The 26,471-nt window shown below is 39.7% G+C and overlaps 1 protein-coding gene across 1 annotated transcript in view; it reads right to left on the minus strand.

The window, feature by feature from the left end:
* Kif13b (kinesin family member 13B) overlaps positions 1-24,946 on the minus strand; it is a 132,833-nt gene extending 107,887 nt beyond the window's left edge. Inside the window, exon 1 of the mRNA XM_010625082.1 lies at positions 24,857-24,946. The gene's annotated coding sequence lies outside the window, so the exon portion shown is untranslated. The remainder of the gene's footprint in view (positions 1-24,856) is intronic.
* Positions 24,947-26,471: the final 1,525 nt, after the last annotated feature.

Raw genomic sequence — 26,471 nt, forward strand, 5'->3', positions numbered from 1 at the left:
GGTACCAGGGATTGAACTGGGGTTCTTGCGCTTGCAGGGCAGGCAGCAGAACCACTGACTAAGCTAAATCCCTGGCTCTCAAGTTTGTAACTATTTAATGTCTGTAATTAGATAGCACCATGAGCATAACCATTCAATCCCAGATAACTAACTGTCTGTTGCTGAAACAAACAAACAAAAAATCGTTGGATGATTCAAGGTATTAAATGATGTTTGCACGCTACACGAGGAGCTAGCAGCCCCTCCTTCAGGCTATGCTCTACCTGGCCTTGGTCTTAGGGTCCCAGGTAGTCACTGAGCCTCATTAAGCCACTCTGCTCCTCAGTAATGAGGTGGGGGCCCAAAGACTGCGGCATGGGACATACGCAGCCCTGAGTCTAAGGCTACCCTCAACACATGCCTGTGCTCTCACCCGCCCCAGGCACTGCTCTAAGTGCACCCCAGGGGTCATTTTGCTTAATTCTCACAACGACCTAAAGCACAGATCCTAGTGTCACCCACATTTTGTAAGCAAGGGAATGGAAGTTTGAAGGATCGAGGTAACTTGCTCAACGTCAACAACTAGCAGGTTGGGAACCCAAAGCAAGGCAGAGGCATCTTTATTTCTAACAAATATCCTCTGGAAAGGGCAAAAGCAAAATTATGCAGGACTCATGCAATCACCAGTACTTACTCTCCAGACCATGTTGTCAGAGAAAATTCAGTCTGGTGGCTCTGTGCAACCTATAGGAGTTTTGGGCATGTTTCTGACCTCACAAAGTCCTATTTCCTGGGCAGGTAAAAGCCCTGGAGGAATTATGTCCCTAGCTCTAGGCAGGGAATGGTGGCATGTGGGGAGCAGGGCAGGAAACAAGGATACAGGTAGGAAAGACTTTTCCAACCAACCTAACAAGCAAGTAAACTGTAGCGACTTACATGTAATACCTGGGGTCAGGGGAAGACATGGGAAATGACTGGGGGGAGGTGAAATTCTTGAATTAATTCATGTCCCAAGATCTAGCCAACTCTTTTAACAATCTGCCTCTAGAGTTTATGAAATTCTTCAACTAAGCCAAAAATATTTTGAAGAAAGCAGTACCAATCTGAGTGTATTAGCTTAAAAAACAATGCATTAAAGGCTTTTGCAAGTGAGTTTAGAATCTTGGAGGGGGGGAAATAAAAGAAGATATAAAGTCTAATTTTAAATCTCAATTGCAACCAGGCATGGTGGTGCACACCTGATGGGAGGTGGGGGCAGGAGGATCACAAGTTCAAGCCTAGCCTGGACAATTTAACAAGACTCTGTCTCAAAACTTAAAAAAAAACAAAAACAAAAACAAATCTAAGGGGGTACCAAAGACATAGCTCAATGAAAGTCCCTGGGTTTAATCTTCAGTGCAGAAAAGAAAAAACTCAATTGCACATGAGGTAGAGGTGGCTGGTATTACACACAAGAGGTATGCTTGTATGTCACCTCTGAGTAACAGGTGTGTGCAGACAGAGACGTCCGCCCCCATCAGTGTTCCCGTTTCACAAAATCCCAGGATGCAAAAGCTGGCTGCCAAAGGCATAAGATGCCAAAAGAGCAAAGCAATAAGCACACATATCTAGAATTGCACAGAGTGCAACTTATTAGGGACTTACAGACACAAGCATGGCTCTAGTGGCAGCAAACCCAGAGGACCCCAAAACCCAAGGCAAGAAGAAGGGGTGCATATGCTAAGCTGCACAAAGGTGACTCACAGGCAGCCAGAATGTATGGACTTCTTTAAAAAAGAAAATAAAGAAAAACTATTACTACATCAAACATCACTTAAAAATCAGACTGGGCATCAGCAAACAGCACAAAATGCTGTGCTAGCTCAATAACTTTATTCTAAAGGGTTCAGGATCTGTACCAAGGTTACCTGATGGAAAGGACAGAAGGTTATGACCAAAATGGTTGTGGTCATGTTAAACTGGGTCCCTGCAATTCCCCTTCCCCAGAAGTGACAGAGGGAAACTCACCTAAGAAACTGCTTGTGTAAAGCTGTGATTGAGGAAGTTTAAGTCTCTTATTTTTTAATTTCTTAGTAATAACTGAGGCTACTCTGTTACTACTGCATGTCAAATATTTGGTATAATTTAGCTCTAATATACCATCCTACACACAAATGAGGCAGGCCTTATCTTCTGTTTTATAGTGTAACAAGGAAGGAATATCACAGAGGTTAAAGAACTTGCTCGGTGACAGTGCTGGGATTCAGACCTAAATTTCTCATTCTAAAACTATGCTCTTTCCACTTTAACATTTAGCACGTCCCCTCCCTGTCGCTGCCAACAAATGATGTGGGAGGAATTAAAGAGAACTTTGTTTCCAGAAACTGAGAAGATGCTTGTTTAAAATGATCTGAGGTGAGTTTGTCTGTTGTTTCTCTTGCCTACAAATAAAGCAAGACAACAAAAGAAGGTGAGCTCTAGGGAACCTCATGGGGCAAGCACACAGCATAGCATACAGCACATAGCTGAAGCTGTATGAAATCTTCAGGTTCTGAGTCTAAATCTTGACTGGGGAGGCCAGCTGTGTCTCCTCTGGCTTGTGTCTATCAATCTATGTTCACTTCTAAAAGACTCTGCCTTAAATCAACTGAAAAGTAAGTGTTAAGGAGAGAATACTAGGTCACTGCTGATAACCGTGATATTAATGAATATCCTGAGAATAATTGCTCACATTTCCCCGTTGAAGGAACTCAAAGCAGCCCTCCTGATGTCCCCAGGCCATCTGCCTTCTGGCAGGGATGGTCCACAGGAGAAGCGCAAGCTCCACCCACATCCTCCCGATGGTAGGAGACACTGACTGCAGTTGTCTGCCCTTGGTGCCTGCTAAGTCTCAGTGGAGGAGAGGGTCAGCAAGTGGGCTTGGTCAACACAGGGAATGCCATCTTCTCCCACAGCGTTATCAGGACCAAGGTGCTGATAAAGGGATGGGAGCAGAAGGGAGTGTGTAGTAGTCACACAAATCTTTTCCCCTTTGCCATGGTACATGCCAAAACAAACAAACAAAACCCAATGCACAGTGATCTTTAATGATCTATCAGCTAATTAATCAATCAGGTCTCCTGAAAGCAAAGTATTTGGCTTGCAAAAGGAGCTGTGGCCCATGTCACTCTTCTTCTCAGTTCCCTTGGACATGTACCAAGGACTTCACCATAATTTATTAAGCTAATTCCACCAGCCACTGTTTCATTTAGTAGCACTCTGCTTAACATCCTGTATTCAGAAAGGATATGAAAGTTTAGAATGTGTAATATTGTTAATGCCATAATACCTTTGACAAAATAGTATTAGTTGTCAAAATGATTTCATCTTATGATATGGTTTAAATATATTTTCTTCAAACTATTGAAGCTCTATATTTTTGTGACCCAATTTAAGGGAAACTTTGCCATATAGTCCAATTAGATAGTGGCTTTATTATCAAAATTTTATCTGTTATCAAATCTTTATTATTGCTTTATCAAAATAATCAGCTATCAAACATTCTCTGTAAAAATAACCTGTCCTCATTTTTAAATTCAAATAAAGGTTTTGACATCCATTTCAAAGGGAAATAGATTATGGGATACATTTTATAAGATAAGTTTACTTAAATTAAGCAAATAAGGATTTAAGTTGAATCTAATAATCTTAAATGAAGAACAACATGAATCAATCTAAATTTTCTCAGTAAGTGCAATAATAAAAAATAACATTTAATTAAAATTAGAAGCTATTTATAAGACATAGCATATGATAAAGATACAGTATTTCCTTGGTTAATGTAATTATGGTATATTGTGCCCTTGAAAATAAAAACAAGGAATCTATTAATTTTTAAACATGAAAAGTAAACTTTGCACTTAACGAAAGAAAAAATCGTACTGTAAGCCATTACAGCAGTTAGCTAACATGCTTTTTGTCAATATGTGGCAGAAAATGTTAAATATTTTATACGTGGGAATGAGATGAAGATTGAGGGTAAATGAAAAAATATCTCGGCATGATTTAATTAAAATAGGTTTTCAACTACCTCACTGAATAAGGTACACTGAGATCTGGAAAAAGCAGTATAAAGATTTCATCTATGCATTTGAAGAGTGATTCTAGTTTTCCTTTTTGGCTACTTGAAAGTGCTTTGCTTTCCAATTAAGGCCTGTCCTAGGGATGAGTAAGGACCAATTAAAAGAACTGCTTACATTTTTCAGCCTAGAAAGCTATAATTTGATAACTGTACTTAATATCCAAACTTAAACAGAGCTATTTATTAACAAACCACAGTTTAAATGAGACCATGAGTCTGTCAATAGGAAAGTAAAAAATATAAATATGGAAGTGAAACATGAGAAGGCAGAGGATAAGATCTGAGATGCTAGGTGGGTGAAAATGTTACCATTTCGTCTTCACCAACCTGAAAATCCTCACTGCTTTATGGTAAATTAAAACAAAACATCCACCCCATCCATAAATCTCAGGGAGCCTGAGACAATAAGGCATTTCTCTGTGGCCAGGGAAGGTAATTAATCCAGAGCCACCCAGCTGTGTGGGAGGGTAAGGAAAGGACACCCACAGTGCCTAACAAAGGTCCATGAGCCAGGCAGGAGGCAAACCCAGAATCCCAGCAGTCTGGGAAGCTGAAGCAGGAGGAGCACAGGTTGGAGGCCAGCCCAGGGAACTTAGTGACTTAGATCCCGTATCAAAATAAAAAATAAAAAAGGGCTGCAAATATACTTCAGTATAAAAACCCTGGATTTGATCCTCAGTACCACTGAGGGGATAAAAAAGAAAAAGAAAAGAAAAAAAAAAGCCCATTGATATGAGTAGGCTCTCATAATATCACATGGCCAGGAGCTGAATCTAAGCTCGGCCAATAAACTGCTTGGGACAGCAAACAGCTGACGGCCTATCAGTACGGAAGGTGGTTGAAATGTGTTTTAATAAAACTAACGTTTAGCTCCAGTCATCTAAAAGTCCACCCATGATGTGGAGAACTTCAGACCCAGATTAGTTATTCAGCAGTCAGTCACATAAGTTCTAATGACTTGTATGCCTTCTCACATCTGAGAGCTCACTGTGCTGCCAGGAGCCTTGTCCTGGACCTAGAAGTCAGGACATATTGGGGCATTTGGTGCATTTTACACCAAAGACGAATCCTTCCCTAGACACTGCCTGCACTGCTAGTCTGCCCTTGACCCAAAACATCCCTTCTCACTTATCCTGGGAGTTCTCCAGAACTGCTACACAAATGAGCCAGACTGGAAGGCTTCCTTTGCTGTGACATGGTGTAAGCATCTTATGACTACAAGCTGAGTCATCGGCGCTCACTGGGAAAGGGCTCATGCCACCCAGTCCCAACCTAGAGAGGTGAGCACAGTGGTGTTAAACACAAGCTGGTGAATACTGTCCCAGATGAACATTCTTCAGCTGGGAGTGACCTCTAACAGAGATGGGTCTAGCCAGGTGCAGAGAGATTTTAAACTGCTGGTAAGTCTTTACTCTTTACTCAGCCTGACATGGTGGCACACACCTGCAGTCCCAGCTACCAGGGAGGCCGAAGCAGGACTGCCTGAGCCCAAGAGGACCAGGCCAACTCAAGCAACACCACAGTGAGATCCCATCTCAAAAAAAAAAAAAAAAACCTCTAAGCAAAAACACTGGACTGTATGGACTCCATTGCCTATTGTGTGGATATCATCTAGCTTGAAAACACAGATATGCAGAATGACATTCTTCACCTGTATTTACTGCTAGGCACCCAGGCCCCGTGACCGTCTCTGGCCAGTATCACATTAACAGCCTCTGGCCCCATGCACTGCCTGCTGCCCACTCCCGCCTATCTGTCCTCCACACTGTCATCAGTGTCATCTTGTTGGAAGTAGTCTGGAGCCCAGCAGAGCCAGACAGGCCTAGTTTTGACTCTGGCTAGTTACTTAATCTCTCCAGGCCTGTTTCTCCATCTGCAAATGGAAATAATGAACAGCCCAGGGCTGTCATGAAGATTAGATAAGTTAATACCTGTAAAGTCCTCTGTCCCTCATGTGCTGAAAGGCCTCTCCACTTTTATGTCCCTCACAGGTGGTGCATTCTGCCTTTCCTCCTCCTCCTGCCTGTCATACTGTCCTCTAGATCCGAAATAGCTCGAACCCAGAGGGCAATACCTGCATTGCATTTTTCAGCACTGTTTTAGTTAACCCTAAATAATAACAGTTATGGGCTGGGGATTTAGCTCAGTGGTGCCACCGCCGCCTCACAAGTGCAAGGTCTCAACTTCAATCCCCAGAACCAAAAATAAAATAAAATAAAAATTACATGCCAGGCGTGGTGGTGCACGCCTGTAATCCCAGAACTTGGGAGGCTGAGGCAGGAGGATCACTGTGAGTTTGAGACCAGCCTGGGCTACATAGTGAGTTCCAGGTCAGTCTCAACTACATAGTGAGACTCTGTCTCAAAAAACAAACAAAAGCAAACAAACACACACAATAAAAATAACAGTAATGACCACTTTCAGTCCCACATGTGCCGTACTATACATCATCATGCTCGAGTCTGTCCAGACCCTCTCACCACAGTGTCTTTACTTTAAACTACATTGCACTATCCCATAGCCCTTCATAACTCCCACATTTGGGACGCTCACAAGTCCTCATTGGCTGTATAAACAGTCTCCTCATTCCCATTAAACTACACCCAGAGAGGTGGCAGAGATGCAGCATCAGCTCTGACCCACACAGAGGGGTGATTGGTTAGCATTTGACACCTATCACAGATGCACTCCGAGCACATGAAAAGCTCTGAAAAGGACGCACACTCTACAGCAGGGGTTCTTAACCTGCACACCATGAACGGGAGGGTCTCTAGCATGGATGGAAAAAAGTTATGCTTTTATTTCTCATAATTTGTGACTGAAATTCAGCAATTCCTTCAGTTACACATAATGAATTACAGTACTAACACTCCCTGTGACTTTGTCACCAACAAAAATCAGCTATTTTCATATCACATTCTAATTATCATAAATACCCTGAAGTATTGTTTAAATTCAACATAATTTTGAAATTTAAGCAATTATTCTCAACACTAGATTATATTAACACAGTAATAAACAAGCACATATTACATTACACATTCTAAAAGTATTTCTGATAACTATATTTCAGTATATACTTGGTTTCCTTTAAAATTGTATGCATTTTATTTTTTTGAAAGATTATTCTCAGAGGTCTACAGATTTTTATCACACTGCCAAAAAAGGTTTATGGCCACACACACACACACACACACACACACACAAGGAATGTATTTCAGCTATTTTCATATCACATTCTAATTATCATAAATACCCTGAAGTATTGTTTAAATTCAACATAATTTTGAAATTTAAGCAATTATTCTCAACACTAGATTATATTAACACAGTAATAAACAAGCACATATTACATTACACATTCTAAAAGTATTTCTGATAACTATATTTCAGTATATACTTGGTTTCCTTTAAAATTGTATGCATTTTATTTTTTTGAAAGATTATTCTCAGAGGTCTACAGATTTTTATCACACTGCCAAAAAAGGTTTATGGCCACACACACACACACACACACACACACACAAAAGGAATTTCTGCTCTGGAAGCAGTTTTTACATGCCTTTGGTTATCTTTTTTTCTGATCAGCAAAAGGAATGTTAGAAGTGATTTTTCATTGGTAAAATGCATGTCACTAAAACTAGACTAACAGGGAACATGATACAGATGCCTCCATTCCAGGGAGGGCAAAGCCTAAGTCTGCAGCAAACCCAGCATCCTAATGCTGTGGGAGCAGTGTTCGCAGCTAGGGTTCTATCTGGACCTGAATTCAGATTTGGTTACATAAACTGGACCAAATGGGCATCTTAGTCCTGCTACATTTTTCTCAAGGCAAACTTTCCAGCAAGGGGCTGGTCTGAGAGCTATGACATCCCTGTGCTTATAGCAGCTGGTTCTATGACTAATGTTATGGCTGCCTGCTAATAGATATGTGGCAGAATTCAGTCCAGGATTCACCGTCACACATCTCCTGCCGATGTGGTATGGGAGAAGGCTGAGGATCTCTCAGCTACCTGTAATCATAGGTTACTAATACCTCATTATAAATTACAAAAATGGGTCAGACCCATCCACGATACTCAGCTAGAACAACAAGCTCCATGAAGCCTGGGGCCAAGTTCCCTTTTGCTCTCCAGTGTTTTTTTTAGGGTGCTCAGCACCCTGACATACACAAAAGGCACTGAACAAACAGTTGCTGAGCAAATGATATAATACACTTAGCTTTGTATGGGTTTCCCTAACTCTAGAGTATGAATTCCTTTAAAAAAAAAAAAAAAGCATGTCATTTTTATCTTTCCCTCATTAGGCACCTCACCAGAATCATGTAAATCACATCTCAACCAATAACTTAGAATGCTTATACTTTTACTTTTACTGCAATCTGAATTAACAATTAGATTTTTCCAAAAGTGTAAAGATCGAGAAGAAACTCTATGGGGCCAGGAGTTCAGCTCAGGGTTCCACTGCCTGCCTTGCAAGTTCGATCCCTGGTACCAAAAAAATAAAAAAAAAGGAGAAGAAGAAGAAGAAGAAACTCTATGAAACTGTAGAAGGCAGTAAGAAGCAGTGAGCTTATGTGGCTTTGCAAGATGCACTAACACAGACCTGTGCTCAAATCCCAACTCTAACTTACAAATCACGTGCTCATAGGAGACTCCATAACGCCTGTGAGTAGCATGTGCTTCCAAATGTCTGAGCTACAGTAGGTACAGTAGTACTTATATTTTTGCTGTAATCATTTCATGAGAACTTGTAGCCTTGCAAAGAATGGAACACGACATAAACAATAATACCCATAAATAAATGCTGTTTGTCAGCAATAAGACCTAAAAACTACAGGCTCTATCACCTCTTGTACTTCTAAGAACTCTGTACTGACTCCTTCTGCCTTGCTTTCACCTTCTGAGTGTTTCAAGACCTTGACCACTAAGTTCCTCTTACTATGACAATAACAGTTCTTTGCTCAGAACCCAGAAACCAATACTGGGCAATATTATTCAAACTGATGGTCTTCAGAGGAAACCCACACTCTCTGAAATACTCATCTTGTAGCTGGTATCTGGAGGGTTAAGAAACGCTTCTTAGCTCTACAGTTTAAGTCACTATGATCACTGTCAATTAAAAGCAGGGCATATTTGTTCAAGAAGCCTTTCCTACATGTCTAAGCCATCAGCGAGTATTTACTGAGCATCTAGAATGTGCCAGTAGAGTTTGAAAAGAATATTACATAAAATATGACATATTTCGACAAATAAAATTTTTATAAAGCTGGTCAGAATAAATAAATCAAAGCATAATACCAGCTATCATCTAAGCACCTTCCATGGCCAGGCATTACATAAATAACTGTTTCATGACTGCAGCAATCATGCAAGATCCATTGCCTACATCTCACAGAAAAAGAAACTGAGGCACAGTGAAGGTAATATGAGCTTCCAGATCTACACAGCGGGGGCAAGGTAGGCCCAGCTCATCCCTCAGTCTTAAAGTCTTACTTCTCTCCAGTTAACTACAGCCTTTTCCTAGTCCTACAAAGCCATGACAACAGTTAAACTCCACTGACAGTACCTCAATTCGAGACTTCCTATTCTTATGGAGTCAATAAATTAAAACATCAGCCCTCCCTCAGAAGAGCAGGTCCATCTTCATCCTAATTTTTCAGTTCAGGTCTTTACTGTCAGTTCAAAGTATTGGAAGATGAAAGAACCAGGCAGGTCAATGCAATGGAGAGCCAACCAATACATGAGCAGAAGAATCAGTACACAAAATTGCACAAAAAAGAATGCCTCAGCGTGGAGTCCCCAGGAAGCAAAGCCTAAGGTTCTTTAGGGTGTGCATCTCAGAAACCAGGGGAGAGGCAGTAAGGCAGGAGAAAATGTCTGATAATGACCACGTGAAGCTGGTCAGAGTCCAGGCGTGGATGGCAACAGCCAGGGCTGAAAGTGATCAAAGGCTCTGCGGAGAGGTGAGGCCAAGAGGATGTGAAGCGGCACACAGAGGTGTCTGATATGGGAGACAAGGACAAAATCAAAGTCTGAAACTTAAGTGAAGCTTCTAGAAAGGGCAAGGCCCAAAGTCCTAGCTCAGCCCCAAGGTGTCACTTAATCTTGAACCAGTCCCTGACCCAGCACCCACAATTTTTTTTTTTTTTTTTTTGGAGAAAGGGTCTCACTATATAGTTGAGACTGACCTGGAACTTAGTATGTAGCCCAGGCTGGTCTCGAACTCGCAGTGATCCTCCTGCCTCAGCCTCCCGAGTGCTGGGATTACAGGCGTGCGCCACCACGCCCAGCCCTAGTACCCACACTTTAGCACCCTTCCTGATATAAATGTATGAATGCGGCATCTGGGTTCACCTAATACATCTACTCAAGGAGGGCTTTGCATACAGTGGGGTTTTCCCAGGCTACTTACAAAACTTAATTAGAATGATTGTCACAAAATGATGTAAACAGTCCAGCTTCTCCCACTACACTACACTGTACCCAGTCCCCTAAACAGACAGCAGTTTGCAAGGTTGGCCAGCACTATACCACTGACCATGCAGGAGGCAGAGATGTACAGGCAAAGGCTTTGCTCATGCACAGCTTCTGCAAGGATAGGGCTGGCTGAGCACAAAAGCTCTGTGCTGCACACAGGGCCCAGACAATAAATCAGCCAATTTCCTAGATGATGAAATATTAATATCACTAGTAATGAAGAGCAGTTTCACAAATGGCAGCGCCTGTGTACTGATTCTTACAGCAGTTTTCATTCCATAAGCTAAAGTTTATTTATTTTGGTACTGGGGATCAAACTCGGGACCATACGCTTGTGAAGCAGGCAGCAGAACCACTGTGCTAAATCACCGGCCCTAAAGTTTTTTTTTAAACAGTAATTCCATAATGTTTATATCTTCTAAAAGTAAAAATAAAATCAGTCTTGCCACCCTTTTCCCTTATAGTGGCCTCTTCCTGCTGACATCTGAAATTAGTAGTTATCTACATTTTCACTTAGTAATATTTTAAAAATTGTTGCTAAATTATAAATTTGGTAAATTTATATTCAAATAATTCCATCTTGATAAGTAAATAGAATATTGATTTCTCAAAAGTTTCTTGCTTTGCATGCCTATAATTTCAGCACTCTGGGAGGATGAGGAAAGAAGATCACAAGTGTGAGCTCAGGCTGGACAATTTAGTGACTTAGGGAAACCCTGTCTCAAAATAAAAGTAAAGGGCAGAGGAAATAGTTCGGTGTGAAGGCCTTGGGTTCAATCCCTAGTACCACAGACAGGCCAGCAGGCAGGCAGGCAGGCAGACTGGAAGGAGAAGGAAGGAAGGGAAGGGAAAGGAAACACTACTTTGCAAAGCAAAAAAGATACACTTAAAGAGTTAGCAATGCCTTATATTTCTGCAAAATAACATATCAAGGATCATGTTAGGAATATTTGATAATTTATAATTTACAAATAAAAGCACGTCAAAAATTATAGAATTCATGTGTCTAGCCTCCTAAATTAAAACCAGAGGACACAACATATTCAAAGAGCAGAGGCTATGGGCTGGGGACTTAGCTCAGTGGTTCCAGCGCCTGCTTTTCAAGCTTAGAGATCCAAGTTCAATTCCCAGTACCAAAAAAAAAAAAAAAAAAAAAAAAAAAAAAAGGAAAGAAAGAAAGAGCAGAGGCTGATGGTCTCAAGTGAGAGCCAGCAACTCCCCACCTGAGTACATATGCAGAAGAATGGAAGGTGAGTCCTGAGGAGACACGGATATCCTCGAAGTAGCATCAAAAACAACAGTCAAAGGGTGGAGGCAACCCAAGGGTCCAGTGACCACTGAATAGGTTAGCAAGATGAAGTCTATCACTGCAATGGAATACTATTCAGCCTTTAAAAGGAAGGAAATTCTGAAACATCTACAACACAGATGAAGCCTGAAGACATAACAAGTGAGGTAAGCCAGACACGAAAGGACACACACTGGATGATTCACTTATCTGAGGGAGTTAGAGCAGTCAAAAGTCACACACCTGGTTGCCAGAGACTGAAGGTAGAAGGAACAGAGAATTACTATTTGTCGTCATTGGCTTTTTCTGGAGATAGAAAGGTGGTTATCCAACCATTATAACTGTAAATACCATGGGGCTGTATAAACATCAGAATGGTTAAAATAATAAATTTTATGTATGTCAATTTACCACAGAAAAAAACTGAAGGAAAGGAAAAAGCAATATGAACCCCAAAAACTGAGGACCAAGGTGAGGAAAGAACATCTTCTGTGACAAAATACTATTTAAAAATATTATATATATGGGGGGGTAGAAGAAAGGGAGTAAAATGGAAGAGGACCAAGATATGGAGGGAGGGGTAAGGAAGAGAGGAGAAGGAGATGAAGAAAAAAAAAGAATTCATATGCAGTATGTATCTGCACTAACTTTCTGGGAGGAATGTAATCAGTATGTACTACAAACATGTATTAATAAAAAATAAAAACTGTAAAAAAAAAACTGGGAGTAACACTGGAACCCAGGGGAGGGAGGACTCAGAATCATCACTAATAGAACAACTATAAGCAAGCAAGAGGCAAGATGAAAGAAAAGAGTCCCAGCTTTCCAACTGCACAGTCTAGAAGAGAAGGAGTTTTCAAAATACAAGGAAAAAGCAAAACAGGACCAACATTAGGAAACAATGTGAGGGGCCAGGAATTTAGCTCAGTGGTGCCACACCTGCCTGGCAAGCACAAGCTCCTGAGTATGTTTCAGGTTACCAAAAACAGAGTGAGATCTCACCTGCATAGTAAATGGTGTCTCTAAATTTGTAGAAATAATAAATGCTCTAAATTAAAAGGACAGATTACTGCAAGCAGGCGAAGGCCTGAAGATCACTCTGGTAACAGTGGAGTCCAGAAGCCAGTTGGGAAGACAGTGTTGCAATCTGAATCCAAGACGGTAAGGTCTTAGAGTAATGCCAGACAGAACCCAAAGGAATGCCACAATAAAAATATTTACACAGAAAATCAACAAGGTTTGGTATCTGACTAAGCAAGGATAATCTGCCCCTGTGAAAAATTCACTTATTAATCCATCTATAGAACAAATGAGACAGTTTCTTTAACAACAGATGCAAATAAATTAAATACTCGTATCAGTTGATCGCAACCTGCAGACCATATTTAAATCCTATTCAAAAAAACTTCAGGGGAAAAAAAACTGTATGAGTCAACTGGATATAGGATCCTGACTGAAAATGTGATCCTACAGGTTGAGTATACCTTTTCAGTAAAGTTTCAGATTTCAGGGCTTTCTGAGTTGTGAAATATGTACATATACATGATGAGATACTGTGGCATGGGACCCAGTCTGAAAATGAAACTCATTTATGTTTCTTACACACCTTACTCATATAGCCTAAAGGTAATTTTGTACATTATTTTCAGTGCTCTTGCATTTTGACTGCAACCTGTTACGGGAGGTCAGGTATAGGATTTTTTTTTTCTTTTTGGTACCAGGAAATGAACTCAGGATCTTGTGCTTGCCAGGCAGGTGTGGTGCCCCCGAGCTAAATCCCCAGCCAAGGATTTTCCACTTATAGCATTATGTCAGTGCTCAAAAGTTTCAGATTTTGAAGGACTTCAGATTTCAGGTTTTCAATAAATATTTTTAGTGCTGTGTTTCTTTATGTTTTCAGGAATATTCTACTATTGTTAATTGTTGCCATGTAACAATGGTATTGTGATTATATTTAATAATACATTAAATGTATCTGCAGGTAAATGGAATTTCCTTCAAAAAAATATAGGAAGGAGAAAGAAAGGAACCAGCCCTGGCACACGGAGGCTCACAGTTGTGGTTTGGATCTGGATGTCCCCAAAGCCTCCTGCACTCGTGGGCAGGGCTTGTGGGAGGTGAATGGACTGTGAGACACTAGGGTGCACTTGCTGTGAGCAGATGAGGTCCAGTTAGAGGCAGGTCACTGGGACATAACCTGAAGGCCGCACCTCCCTTCCCAGCTCCTCAACTGGTTCTCTCCTTCTGTTTTGCCTCCAAGTGAGCAGCTCTCCTCTGCCCAGGCCCCTCCACCACTCCTTCCCGCCTTGGAGCCAGCCAACCACCATATGTGCTGAAACCTGTAAAATCCCCGGGCCAAAATAAACCTCTCCTCCTCTAACTTATGGGTCATAGGTGTCCTGTCCCACTGGCAAGACACTTATATGGCTGTATCTTTAAGTTCCCCATAACAAAATGTTTTAAATTAAACAGGAAATATAACTTTTATTTGATCTTTCTTTAAATTCTATTTCAGCTTTCCTAAATGTAGAAAAGGATCACTGACTTATTTTATGTCAGTCAAAAAACAGACTTATTTTACTTTTAGAAATTATGACCTATCTCATGTTTTTATTTAAATATATATATTAGATTTGATAAAAGTGAAGCAAAAAAAAAAGTTTGCTCTCATGTAAGATGCCTACATTTTCTAAAAGATCTTATTGATGAAGTTGCAGGACTCCAGAACTCTTAAGTTCCAAAATGGACAATGCTCAAAATTAAACAGAATTTTTTCAAACATGAATCTGGAGAATCTAACCTCAGAAAGTCCACAAGAGAATAATTTAACTTTTCTACTTCCAAACTTTTTGTTTTGCTTTTTTTGCCCTACTAGTTTGTATACAGACTCATGATGCAAAAAATGATTAATACCAAAACTAAAGGAACTGAGGATTAATGAAGATTATCCCAATTCAAGTATCAACTTGGCATGCTGTCAACGTTCTGATGTTGAATGGATCAGAAAAAATTCCAAAGGTATTGTGAAACAGCAGCTTTGGCAGTTGGATGGGTTTCTAGTATCACATTCCTTCTAGGAGGACACTACTCCAGCTCTCAAGCAGAAACCTAAGCCCAAGGCAGTGGTGCACCCATAGGCCCAGAGAGTCCACAATCCCAGCTGCTCAGGAGGCTGACGGGAGGATTCAGGCACAGGAGCTGGAGACCAGCTGGCACAACACAGCAGGGCTCCATCTCAAAACCAAACCAAACCAAAACAAACAAACAACAACAACAAAACACTCTAGACTCTGATGCAGTATCCAGGGTGTTTTACTGATTAACTCCTACCCACAGAGATGAGACAAAAGGTCCTAAAAAAAAAAAGAAGGGAAAGCCAAATAAAAAAGCCAAATAAACAAAAAGTATCCTTCAAGAGTGGGACTGATATTCCCTAAATTTATATCTAACTAGGTATTTTATCTACTACATCATGTGCACTGACCTTTTTATGGTAAATCAAGAGTTCAGAGTTAAGTCGCAGTATATGATTTCCTATTAGTTATAACTTGATCTAGAGCTAGTAACTTTATACTCACATAACAAGACCTCGTTTTTTCAAATGTTGGCATCCAAGTAGTATTTTTTAAGGTTAATTCCTCTTATTGCTATACCAATAAAAGCTGCACAGGCATCAACAATGCTAAAATTTCATAAATTCTACAGTAGTGGTCTATCATAATTTTTGTTCAGATGGCTTTACTAGAAAGCTGTCGGTTTATTTCAACAACTTGCCAGACTGCTAAAACTTTGTAAAATGTGTATTTACTACAATTTAATCATCTGTTTCTACTAACTACGCAATGACATACATTCAACCACCCATACTTTCTTGTCCTTTTAGAGTCTCCCTGACTCATTTTCAAAACTATATTCAAAAATAGTAAATGAGTTATGCGCTCAGTGATCAGAGTGTTTTTTTTTAAAGGGGAGAGGTTGAGTAATCAATCATCTACATCATCTGAATGTACAGACCCAGCTCTGACATAATTAGGATAGACAGGCTCCCTGGGGAAGAGCCTCTTTATGAAATTGAAACAGACCACATACAATTCTCCAGGGGAGCAGATTCTATTTGGGCACAATTATTAGCCCTACTCAAGTCATTTCACAGAAGAGAGAACAAGCAAGTCTATTGTGCATAGCATAATTACATTGTGCATGATTTCCTTCAATTAAAATCTTAATTTAAATTATCATCCATATAGCAGTAGAGAAATTTAAAAAGTCATTATCTAATATGACTTAATGATGCCTCACACTAACAAGGAATTAGTCAGAAAATAACTTCATATATGTCAAAGAAATTACTGGCATAAGGCCTGCCCCACAGCAGCATCCGCAATGTATTTTGTAAGAAACATGCAAGACTTTTCCCCTTAATTTGATATCTATTTTAAGAGCTCCAATTTGCACACCTATCAGGATCACAGTACTCTGATCTGCAAAAGAAGGGCTAGGTGTGCTTTGCTAGCATTAGGTACTCATTAATTACCTAATGAACTAGACTAAACTGATGTCTACAAAAAATCAAAAGGAACAAAAAGGTTTTTTTAATGACCTTACTAAGTGGTTGTGGAATCAACATGTCAGGCACTCTTCTCGTTAGACTGGCAGCTGCAACTCTCATCCTGTGTGCTGACCACTATGTCAAACGTGAGCGGGTAGGGGAAGGAGAGGGCGACACCCAGTTTTACCATAAAACAAGAGACATCCCTGTGTGTCTGTGCCATTTCAGCTATGTCCGCCTTGTTGGGGAGCTGTCACTCCCCTTTTCCCTCCACAGGACTAAGAACAGATCAACTTAGAACACTGAAAAATCAGTGTCCAAGTTAATTATGATCTCAAAATCTAAATCTCCAATCCTTTCAAATTCAAAAAGTTCTGGTCTTGCTGGGGATGTAGCTCAGCAGCACAAAGCTGTCTAGCACAAAGCCCTGAGTTCAATCCCCGGTACCAAAACAAAAAACGAAAGGCAAAAAAGTTCAGGTCTTAAAAATCTGACAATTGGTGGGAGAGGGTGACAAAAAATTATAGGAGAAAAGCCAATTTGACATATTAAATACCATGGTATTAGCACACACACATGTACAACACTATAAACTTGGAACACAGAGCAGAGGACTAAAGAAGAAACTGGCCTAATTGGCCACGGGACAGAAAAGTGCAGTTGACATGTGGTGTTTATAATCCCTGTTCCATAATCTCTTGGAAGAGCTGCAGGTATACTAAAACAATTTCCAGTGCCAAAACAATGGCTTGGAATGCTCTGCAAACAAGAGCTTTTGTTCCAGTTTAGGTCTTTAAAGCAAACAAGATTTGATAAAGAAGTTGTAGGTTTCCTCCCCAAGAGTAAATTGACCTTATTTCTATCTCCCTTTAACACTTTTTATTTTGTGCCTCTAAAAATCAAGCATTATACCTCACAAGGATAATCGATCTTTTTGAGTCACCCATCTGGTATTTTTCTAGAAAAAAGGCATTCAAATACATACACATACTAATGTGCAATCTACAAACATACACGGTGAAAATGTAATGAAAGCCAAGGTTAAACTAAAAATCAAATTCAGGAACGCAGATAACTGTAGCGCTTAGGGAAGGCAAATCAAAAGGTTTAAACCGGTATGTAAGTAATGACTTACGAAACTGAGTGACAAGTACATAAATGTCTTACTCTTTGGTTCTTTCTGTATATCAAACTTAAAACTTGCTCCATTGTTTCTAAACCTTACAAAGAAGTCGTGGTTAGTAGAAAAGTGACTAAAATCCAATTTACCAGAAGAAGTTGGGGTACCAAATTAGTAGCCAGCCTGAAGCTGCCAGGCTTGTTTGGTTTGGACAGTACAATGTTTTGTTTTGCTTTTTCCTTGCAATCTGAATGCCTTCAGGCAGAACAAGCACTCCCCAATTAGTCAAAGGTACCACCATTATCTTTAAGTACTGTAAATGACAGTTCTTTAAAAAAAACAAACCAGCCGGGTGTGGTGATGCACGCCTGTAATCCCAGCACTCCGGAGGCTGAGATCGGAGGATCGCTCTGAGTTCAAGACCAGCCTGGGCTACACAGTGAGTGTTCCAGGTCAGTCTCAACTATATCGTGAGACCCTGTCTCCCCCCCCCGCAAAAAAAAACAACAAGCCAAAGAAACCAGACCCTCACACATTGCTAGTGGGAATGACAATGGTGCAGGGTCTTTGGGAAACAGTTTGGCAGTTCCTCAAATGCTACACAAAGAGTTTCCAGTTGACCTGGCAATTCCATGCGTAGGTATCTAAGAGAAATGCCACCATACGTCCACACAAGGACTTGTACACAAGCAGCATTATTCATAAAGCCAAAAAAGTGCAAATGACCCAAATGTCCATCAACTGATGAACATAAATAAAATACAGTGGTATATTATTCCATCATTTTAAAAAAAGGAAACACTGATAAATGCTACAACAGAGATCAATCTCAAAAACATCACACCAAGTCAAAAGAGCCAATCAGACCAAACAGTGTATAACTTCATTTACAGGAAATGTCCAGAACAGGTAAATCTCAAATGCACAGAGACAGAAAGAATAATGAAGTAACAAAATGACACAAAAGTAAAAAGATAATGGCACTGACTTACAACTCAACAAATGGCACCGCACCTGCCTGGCAAGTGCAAGGTTCTGAGTTTGAACCCCAGTACCTAACAAAATAAAAATAAAACATAATATAATCAAAAATTTTAAAGGCTAGGGATGTAGTTTATGATTAAGGCCTTAGATTCAATCCTTTGTATCACACACATACAAAAAGTAAACTGACCACTGGACCTGGGGTTAAGCTATCCACTCTCCTGACAGATCACCACCTTCATGAAAACAATCAACAACCCCTATCAGAACATGCAATCTATTTTCCAAACTCACCTACACATCAGCTTCCATAACCCTGTGACTCAAAGTGGAAGCTGTCACTCCCCATGAAAAAATACCTTACTCTACCCAAGAAGCATAAGGCAGGAGATTAAACTGGACCTAAGAAACCATCCTGCCTTGCCTTGGTGACGGACACCCACATTGACATTTTCTTCTAGGATAAAATTTTCATACAATATAAGGCCTAAAGATTCACTTTTCTATGCTGGGCGTGGTGGTGCATTGCTGTAATCCCAGCACTCATGAGGCTGAAGCAGGAGGATCACTGTGAGTTCGAGACCAGCCTGGGCTACACAGTGAGTTCCAGGTCAGTCTGCACAGTAAGACCCTGTCAAAAAAAAGAAAAAAAATCTCTGAAAAGGAATGGTTATAGAATCAGAGAGAATACATCGCTGGGGGCAAAAAACCCCCCAAAAAAAAAAAAAAAAAAAAAAAAAAAAAAAAAAAAAAGATTCACTTTACTTATTTAAAAGGGGGCTGTTCTGTATCATATTATTATTGTAATGAGTTACACAAGGTACTTATACCAAGATGCTCCAAAATGCTAAGAATTACACACTGAGATCTTACTTATACAAAATTTAAGACTAGCTAATTAGTCGTCTATTTGTTAAAAAAAATTGTGAATTAAATTGCTGATCAAGATCTGAGAAACCCCAAGGACCAATCTAGAAAATTAAATTGACTCAGGGCAAGAAGATAATTCCAGAAAGATATTCAATTGTACTAACAGCATAAGCACCTAGGCTGTGCCCGAGACAGCAGATAAAATGTATCTGTGTGTATCCAGTACCAATCCGATTTTTAAAAAGCAGGCAGATGCTTTTGTGGATTAAAGACTGGATTTTATATTATTTTGATTTCTGTATATGATCCAGCATTTTTGTGCTCAGAATACATATTAATAAATGGTAAATATAGTAAATATAGTAAAGAAAATCTTGTTATTCAGAAATACTCATTTGAAAGCACTTACTCAATATGATTTTATCAATATAACTGCTTTTCACTTATAAAAATGACAATTCAGATGAATTACAAGGCTATGTAGTGTAAGTTGCTAAAATTAGGCTTAATAAAACTTTGTGTGCTAGCTTTAAAAAAAAAGCAGGTGGAGCTAGTGGATGCAAGTGCTTTAGTCACTAGAACATTTCGACGAAAGTGGTGTGAAATAGGAAGAGTTCGTCATTTATCTTTTTCATTCTTGATAAAATGCTCCTTTGTTCTTACCCTATGTTCACAAGCAATGTTTGTACCTGCTTTCCAAGTTAGTTGACACTAAGGAAAGGCCTAGCTTACATAGATTAATATTTTATTTTCTGCATTCATAAAATTTGGGTCCTGTCTCTTGAAGAAATGAAAAATTCACAGACGTGGTGCACACCTGTAATCGCAGCACTCAGGAAGGTTGAGACAGGAGGATCACAAGTTTCACCCCAGCCTGGGCAATTGAGTGACTTAGATCCTATTCAAAGTAAAACAGGGCTAAGGATGTAGCTCAGTGCAAAAAGTTCAGAGTTCAATCCCCAGTACCACGAAAAAAAAAAAAAAAAAAAAAAAAAAAAAAAAAAAAAAGACAAATTAGTCTTTAAGTGCCAATCCACACTGGGTAAATGCAATAAAATAACATGAAAGTACCATTTCTGCAAAGCTAAAAATTTTTTAGAACTATGTAAGTTCTGCCCAGGCATGTATACTCAGGTGCTATGTATTGATCTTTACAATATTTACTACATTATCAGGTTCTATTACAGCTTACTGAAGGCAGCATAGGCTACAACTTAAAAACAGGCTATCAAAGCACTAACTGTAAATGCTAAGGGCAACACCTAACATTTCTATAGGGTTCATTGGGCACCGGCACAACCATGAAACATGTTCTAACTCATTGAATCCCGTAACAACTCAGGCAGGTACTGCTATACTCTACAAATAAGTAAACTGAAGCAAAAGAGGTGTAACTTGCCTGAAGTCCCATATGCTAAGCGGAGGGGCTGAGATTCAGTCCAGGATGCCTGGACCCAAAACTGGTGTTTTTAATGTCCTGCTGGCATGACGATTATCTCTGTATGTATGTATATAGGTACATATGTATGTCGTTAGTGTATTTTTGTTTGTTTTGCACCACCACTCCTGGTTCCAATTTTCTCAGTTTAAAGTCTTATTTGTCAAAAGTTTTGAAATTCCACATATAGTACAGAAAAATATTTCCCAGATCTCCATGAGTAGGTGGTTACAGTGGAAATGATTTATTCATTAATTATGGCTCCCCCTACTTTTCATAAACATCAAACCATTATGAAATTTTCAGAAGTCAGACAAAAATCAAAAATACTTAAACCATTGTTTTAAATTTTAAATATGATCACTTGTCAAAGCATAACTTGAGTTATAAAGTATATGTATAAGAGTTTTATATTAATAGAACTGGATACTAACATAAAAGCAAAGATAGTTTTTAAAGGATACTGTAGTTTTTTAAAGAAAACACATGGAATCTGACCAGTGATTTAAATGGATTCAAATCACTTTCATGTTAACTACAAATCCTTAGTTCTCTAGTTAGAAACTTAGCATCCTTAATACCATAATTTGTTTTATAGATTAGAATGTATTTTACAAGTCAGATGGTAATTAACCTCATTATCATTAATAAAAATTTATGCATTTGCCCCAGTGGTGGTGCACACCTATAATCCCAGCAATCAGGAGGCAGAGGCAGGAGGATCACTGCAGGTTCAAGGCCAGCCTGAACTGCATAGCAAGACCTTGTCTCAAATTAAAAAAACAAACAAAAAAACCTATTCATTTGTGATTTTCTTTTGTTTTTCCTCAAACTGAATGAAATCAACATATGCACTGAACAGCTACATTCCAAAATTTCTATGAAATAAAGAAAAAGGCTCTTTTCGTGAAGGAATTGTACACCATTGCATTAATATTCTACCTCTTCCTCTGGGTGCCAATTATAAGAGTATGTAAAACTTAGAAAAATTAATCAAGCCATAAACTGTTCTGTGTATTATATATACTTCAATAAAAAGCTATATTTCTTAACTCTACTTCACTAAAAACCATTACATAGTATCTTTCTTGGAAGTTGTCATTTTAAAAAGTTTTTTGTTGTTGTTGTTATTTTGGTACTGGGGATGGAACTTGGGACCTTGCACTTGCAAGGCAGGCGGTGGCATCACTGAGCTAAATACCCAGCCCTAAAAAGTTTTGGTTTTTTTTTTAATCAGGAGAGTACTCAACAGCACTAAGCAATACTGAATTTATATTTTCAGTATATGGGGAAAAGGTGCCATTTGACCAGGAATCAATCTTAGGACCTTGTGATTGCCAGGCAGGTGCAGTGCCACTGAGCTAAATCCCCAGCCCAGATCCAAGATTTTCTATGGAACCAAAAAGTGCTACATAATTATTGCACAAATCCCCAAGATTTGAAGATCTCAAAGGTAAAGAAAACATACTTTTAGTTTCTATGGGCTCATTTTATTCCTACAAGAACTTAACAAGATATTACTATACACTTATGGCAAATTGTGTTCTCTAAAGGTGACCACTATGCTCATCCCATATGAAATGCTTTTCTTATAGCGGTGCTTTTCCTCTATTGAGAAATGAATGTTTCCTCTTCTCTAATCTGTACAGAGCTTCATACCAGCCTTAAACAAGAAAATGTGACAGAAGTGACAGCTGTGACTCCCAGGTTGACATGTAAAGAAGAGCCTCCGCCAGCTTGGTCTTCCTCAGGATGCTGGCCTAGAACACTGCCACCAGCCTGTGAGTAGATGTCCCAGGGAGCCCCGGAGACGCCTCAAGCCAAGGAGGAGGACCAACCGCCAGGCCTGGGTGACTGAGCCTTTCCCAAATGATCCAACCCCAACCTTCCCCTCTGCCAGCTGGACCCCTCATAGCACAGAGGGCTGGACACACTATCCTTTGACTGGACTTCTAACCCACAGAAACCAGGAGCCAAGAAATGACTATTACTGGTGGCCGGGCGTGGTGGCACATGTCTGTAATCTCAGCACTCCGGGAGGCTGAGGCAGGAAGATCACTGTGAGTTCGAGACCAGCCTGAGCTACATAGTGAGTTCCAAGTCAGTCTCAACTATATAGTGAAAACCTGTCTCAAAAAACAAAAAACAAAAAACAAAAAAAAGAAAGAAATGACTATTACTGTTTTAAGCCATTACACATTGGAAGTCATTTGGTTAGGCAGCAACAGATAACTGAGCGTGTCACAAATAAAGACACACAGGTAGGAAATCAGGCCAGCAAAGGGCAAAGCCAGAAGTATGTTCCAAGTCAGTCGATACATAAATCCCACTCTCCCATAGGATACTGTGTACAAAACTGTTCAACGATGTCCACATTTCCAAATAAAGCAAAAGTCTCTACCATGAAAGCCTCAGAGCCAACAGTTCACTTCACTGACAGGTTCAAAATCCCAGTTCATTTCTGATGTACCAATGCCCTTCTCACTCAAGTGGCAGCACACTCCATAGTCTGTAACCGTCTCCTTACAACTGCAGACAATTAAGAAGTACCTGAACCAGGCATGGTGGCACACACCTGTAATTCCATCACTCTGAGAGGCAGGAGGATCACAAGTTTCAGCCTAGCCTGGGCAACTTAGTGAAACCTTGTCTCAAAGTAAAAAATAAAAAGGGGGGCTGGGCATGTATATAGCTCTCAGTGCAAAGGCCTGGCTTCAATCTCCAGTACCACACACACAGAAAAAGAAATGTCTGTGCAGCAATAATAATAAGCATTTACAGAATACTTTATAAAGTACTTTACCAATCACTAATTAATTTGATCCTTGGGGGAAAATCTTCTATGAGATAAAGAAGGCAGGCATCATACAAATAAAGTTCCAAAAAACTAAAATTAACTAGCCACAGTACCTGAGTGAAGGATTTGATTCACATTTTCTACCTCCAAATCTAGTTCTCTTTTCAGTTCAATTCAAAAGAACAACTGGGCTGGGGATTTAACTCAGTGGTTCCACTGCCTGCCTTGCAAGCACAAGGACCTGAGTTCGATCCCCAGTATCACACGCCACGCTCTCTCTACAGTGTTCATGGTGTATCCACTTTGTGCAAAGCATCATGCCAGGCACGGCCTCTCCTTCCTGTCCTCTCCTCACCCAAGCTCAGTACAAAAGCATCTGCAATGTAGCTGATCGCCATAAAACATGCTTTCCCTACTCTAACCCATTCTCTGCACTGCCAACCAACTTCTATACCTCCCTCAATCATAGTACTCAAAAACTGTCAAAGACACTACCTTACAAACAGGAGTCCAGGCCAAATTTAACGGTCTGCCTTCCAGGTTTTATGTAATCTGATCCTAGCTTAGACGGTCAAATGCATCTCCCATTTTTGGGGAAAACCTAAGTGAATCTCTGCAGTCTTTCCTGATTCACTTGCCCTCCCCTGGCTCATTTCATCCTCCCTATTTAGAAGAGACACTCAAACGCTCATTCTCAGCCCCAAATGAGTCTCTTCCCTCAGACGGGAACCAACTCTTGGAACTAGAATTCTCAACCTTAACCATCAAGTTCAGTAGCATCATTAACAGCCGACAGGTATTCAGAGGACAGGAATCACTGGGGCTGCCGGAAGCCTTCCAAGACAGCACTGGAAGTGGACTCTTAGTGACAGGAAGGATTTGAACCTGCACAAGAACAAAGCCCCTTCATTAAGGAATTACCTCATGGCCTTCCCTTCCACCTCCTCCTATTTGTGTCTTAGCTGTCCTTCAGCCAGCTTCATCTGCTTGAGGAAGCCTTCCTCAGTTTACTAAGAACCGAACACTCTGTCCTCTGAGCTCCTAACACAGTTACCTGCTTTATCACTCACGCTAGTACTTTCTTCATTGCATAGTGTAGACCTTAGCCCTTCCATCTGAGTATGGACTCCTGGAAGAGAGCAAAGTCTCTACAACAAGCAGTCACATGTGTTCAAGAAAGTCAATTCAGTAGCCATTTCTGCTTCTGGTTTTAAAACTCCACTGAATGTAACAAACACTGTTTCTTAACTTACCTGGCATCTGCTTTGGAATGATTCGTGTTTCCAGGATTAAGAATAATCTTGTTTGCATCAACATCTACCACACATTTGGTATGCAGGTCAATTTCTGCAGATAAAAAAAAAAAAAAGTCATTTTTAAAAAGTAATTTATTTTGGAAAAAGTATTTGACAAAAACCCAACACTCTTTCATGATGAAAACAAACAAATTAGGAATAAAAAACTTGCCCAACCTAACAATGAGCATCTAGAAAAATCCGCTGCTAACATCACACTTGACAGTGAAGGACCTAAGAGCCTAATCTCAGCATGGAATAAGACAAGGATGTTTACTATTCTTCTCTCCGACATTGTTCTAGAAATTCTAGTCAGGGCAGTTGGGCAAGAAAAACAAATAAGAGGCATCCAGATTGGAGAAAGGAAGAAGTAAAACTACCTCTGAAGATACGATCTTGCGTGTAAAAAAAATCCTACCAAATCTACTAAGAAACTCAGAATAAACAAGTTGTGTAAGGTCAAAGGATATAAAAAATACAAAAAATAAGTTGTGTTTCTATACACCAACAATGAAAAATGAAGAAATACAATTAAGAAAACAACTTTACTTATAATACCATCCAAAGTATTAAACTACTTAGGAGTAAATTTAAAATAAATGCCAAGACTTATACACTGAAAATTCCAAAACACTGTTGAAAGAAACTAAAGACATATAAATGGAAAGACATCCCCTGTTCATGAACTGAGTTCATATCATCTAGATGGCAGTACTCCCAAAATCTACAAGGTTGCAGGCAGGAACTGGCGCTGTATCTCAGCGTGTATGTTTTCAGATTCAATCCCCAGCAACACACACAGCGCGTGCGCACGCACACATTCACTCACTGAAATGAATCCCTTTCCAAAAAAAGACGAAGAATAGCCAAAATAAGCTTGAAAAAGAAAGAACTCACAGTCCCTTATTTAAAAGTTTACTACAAATCTACAGTAACCAAGACAATGTGCCACTAACTGTAATTATAATTATCTAGACACAAAGATCAACAGAATACCAGAAACTGTATTTAGATTAATAGAGTAGAACTGAGAGTCCAGAAAAATACTGCCACATTTATGACCCACTGATTTTGACAAGGATCCTAAGACAACCCAATGAGGAAAGAGTAAACTTTTTAACAGATGGTTCTGGGAGACTGGCTATCTATATGTAAGATAAAAGTGGATTCCTACCACACACCACACTCAAAAACTATAGGCAGGGAGAAAAAATTCCAAATGGATGAAAGGTCTAAACATAAGAACCAAAATTATAAATATTTTAGAAGTGGCACTTGCCCATAATCCCAGCACTAGGGAGGCTGAGGCAGAAGAATTGCCCAGGCTACACAGTAAGTTCAAGGCTAGCCTGGAATACACAGTGAGACCCTGTCTGAAAACAAAACAAAAATTTTTAAGAAAAAATATAAGCATCAATCAATATGATCTTGGGTTAGGTAATGATTTCTCAGATATAATAGCAAAATCAAGGGCACAAAAGAAAAAAAAATTAACTGGACCTCATCAAAATGTAAAAATTTGTGCTTCAAAAGACACCATAAAGAAAGAGAACAGAATTGAGAAAATATTTGC

This window comes from Fukomys damarensis, unplaced genomic scaffold (assembly GCF_012274545.1).
Source record: "Fukomys damarensis isolate Sample0158 unplaced genomic scaffold, DMR_v1.0_HiC HiC_scaffold_18, whole genome shotgun sequence".
NCBI lineage: Eukaryota > Metazoa > Chordata > Mammalia > Rodentia > Bathyergidae > Fukomys > Fukomys damarensis.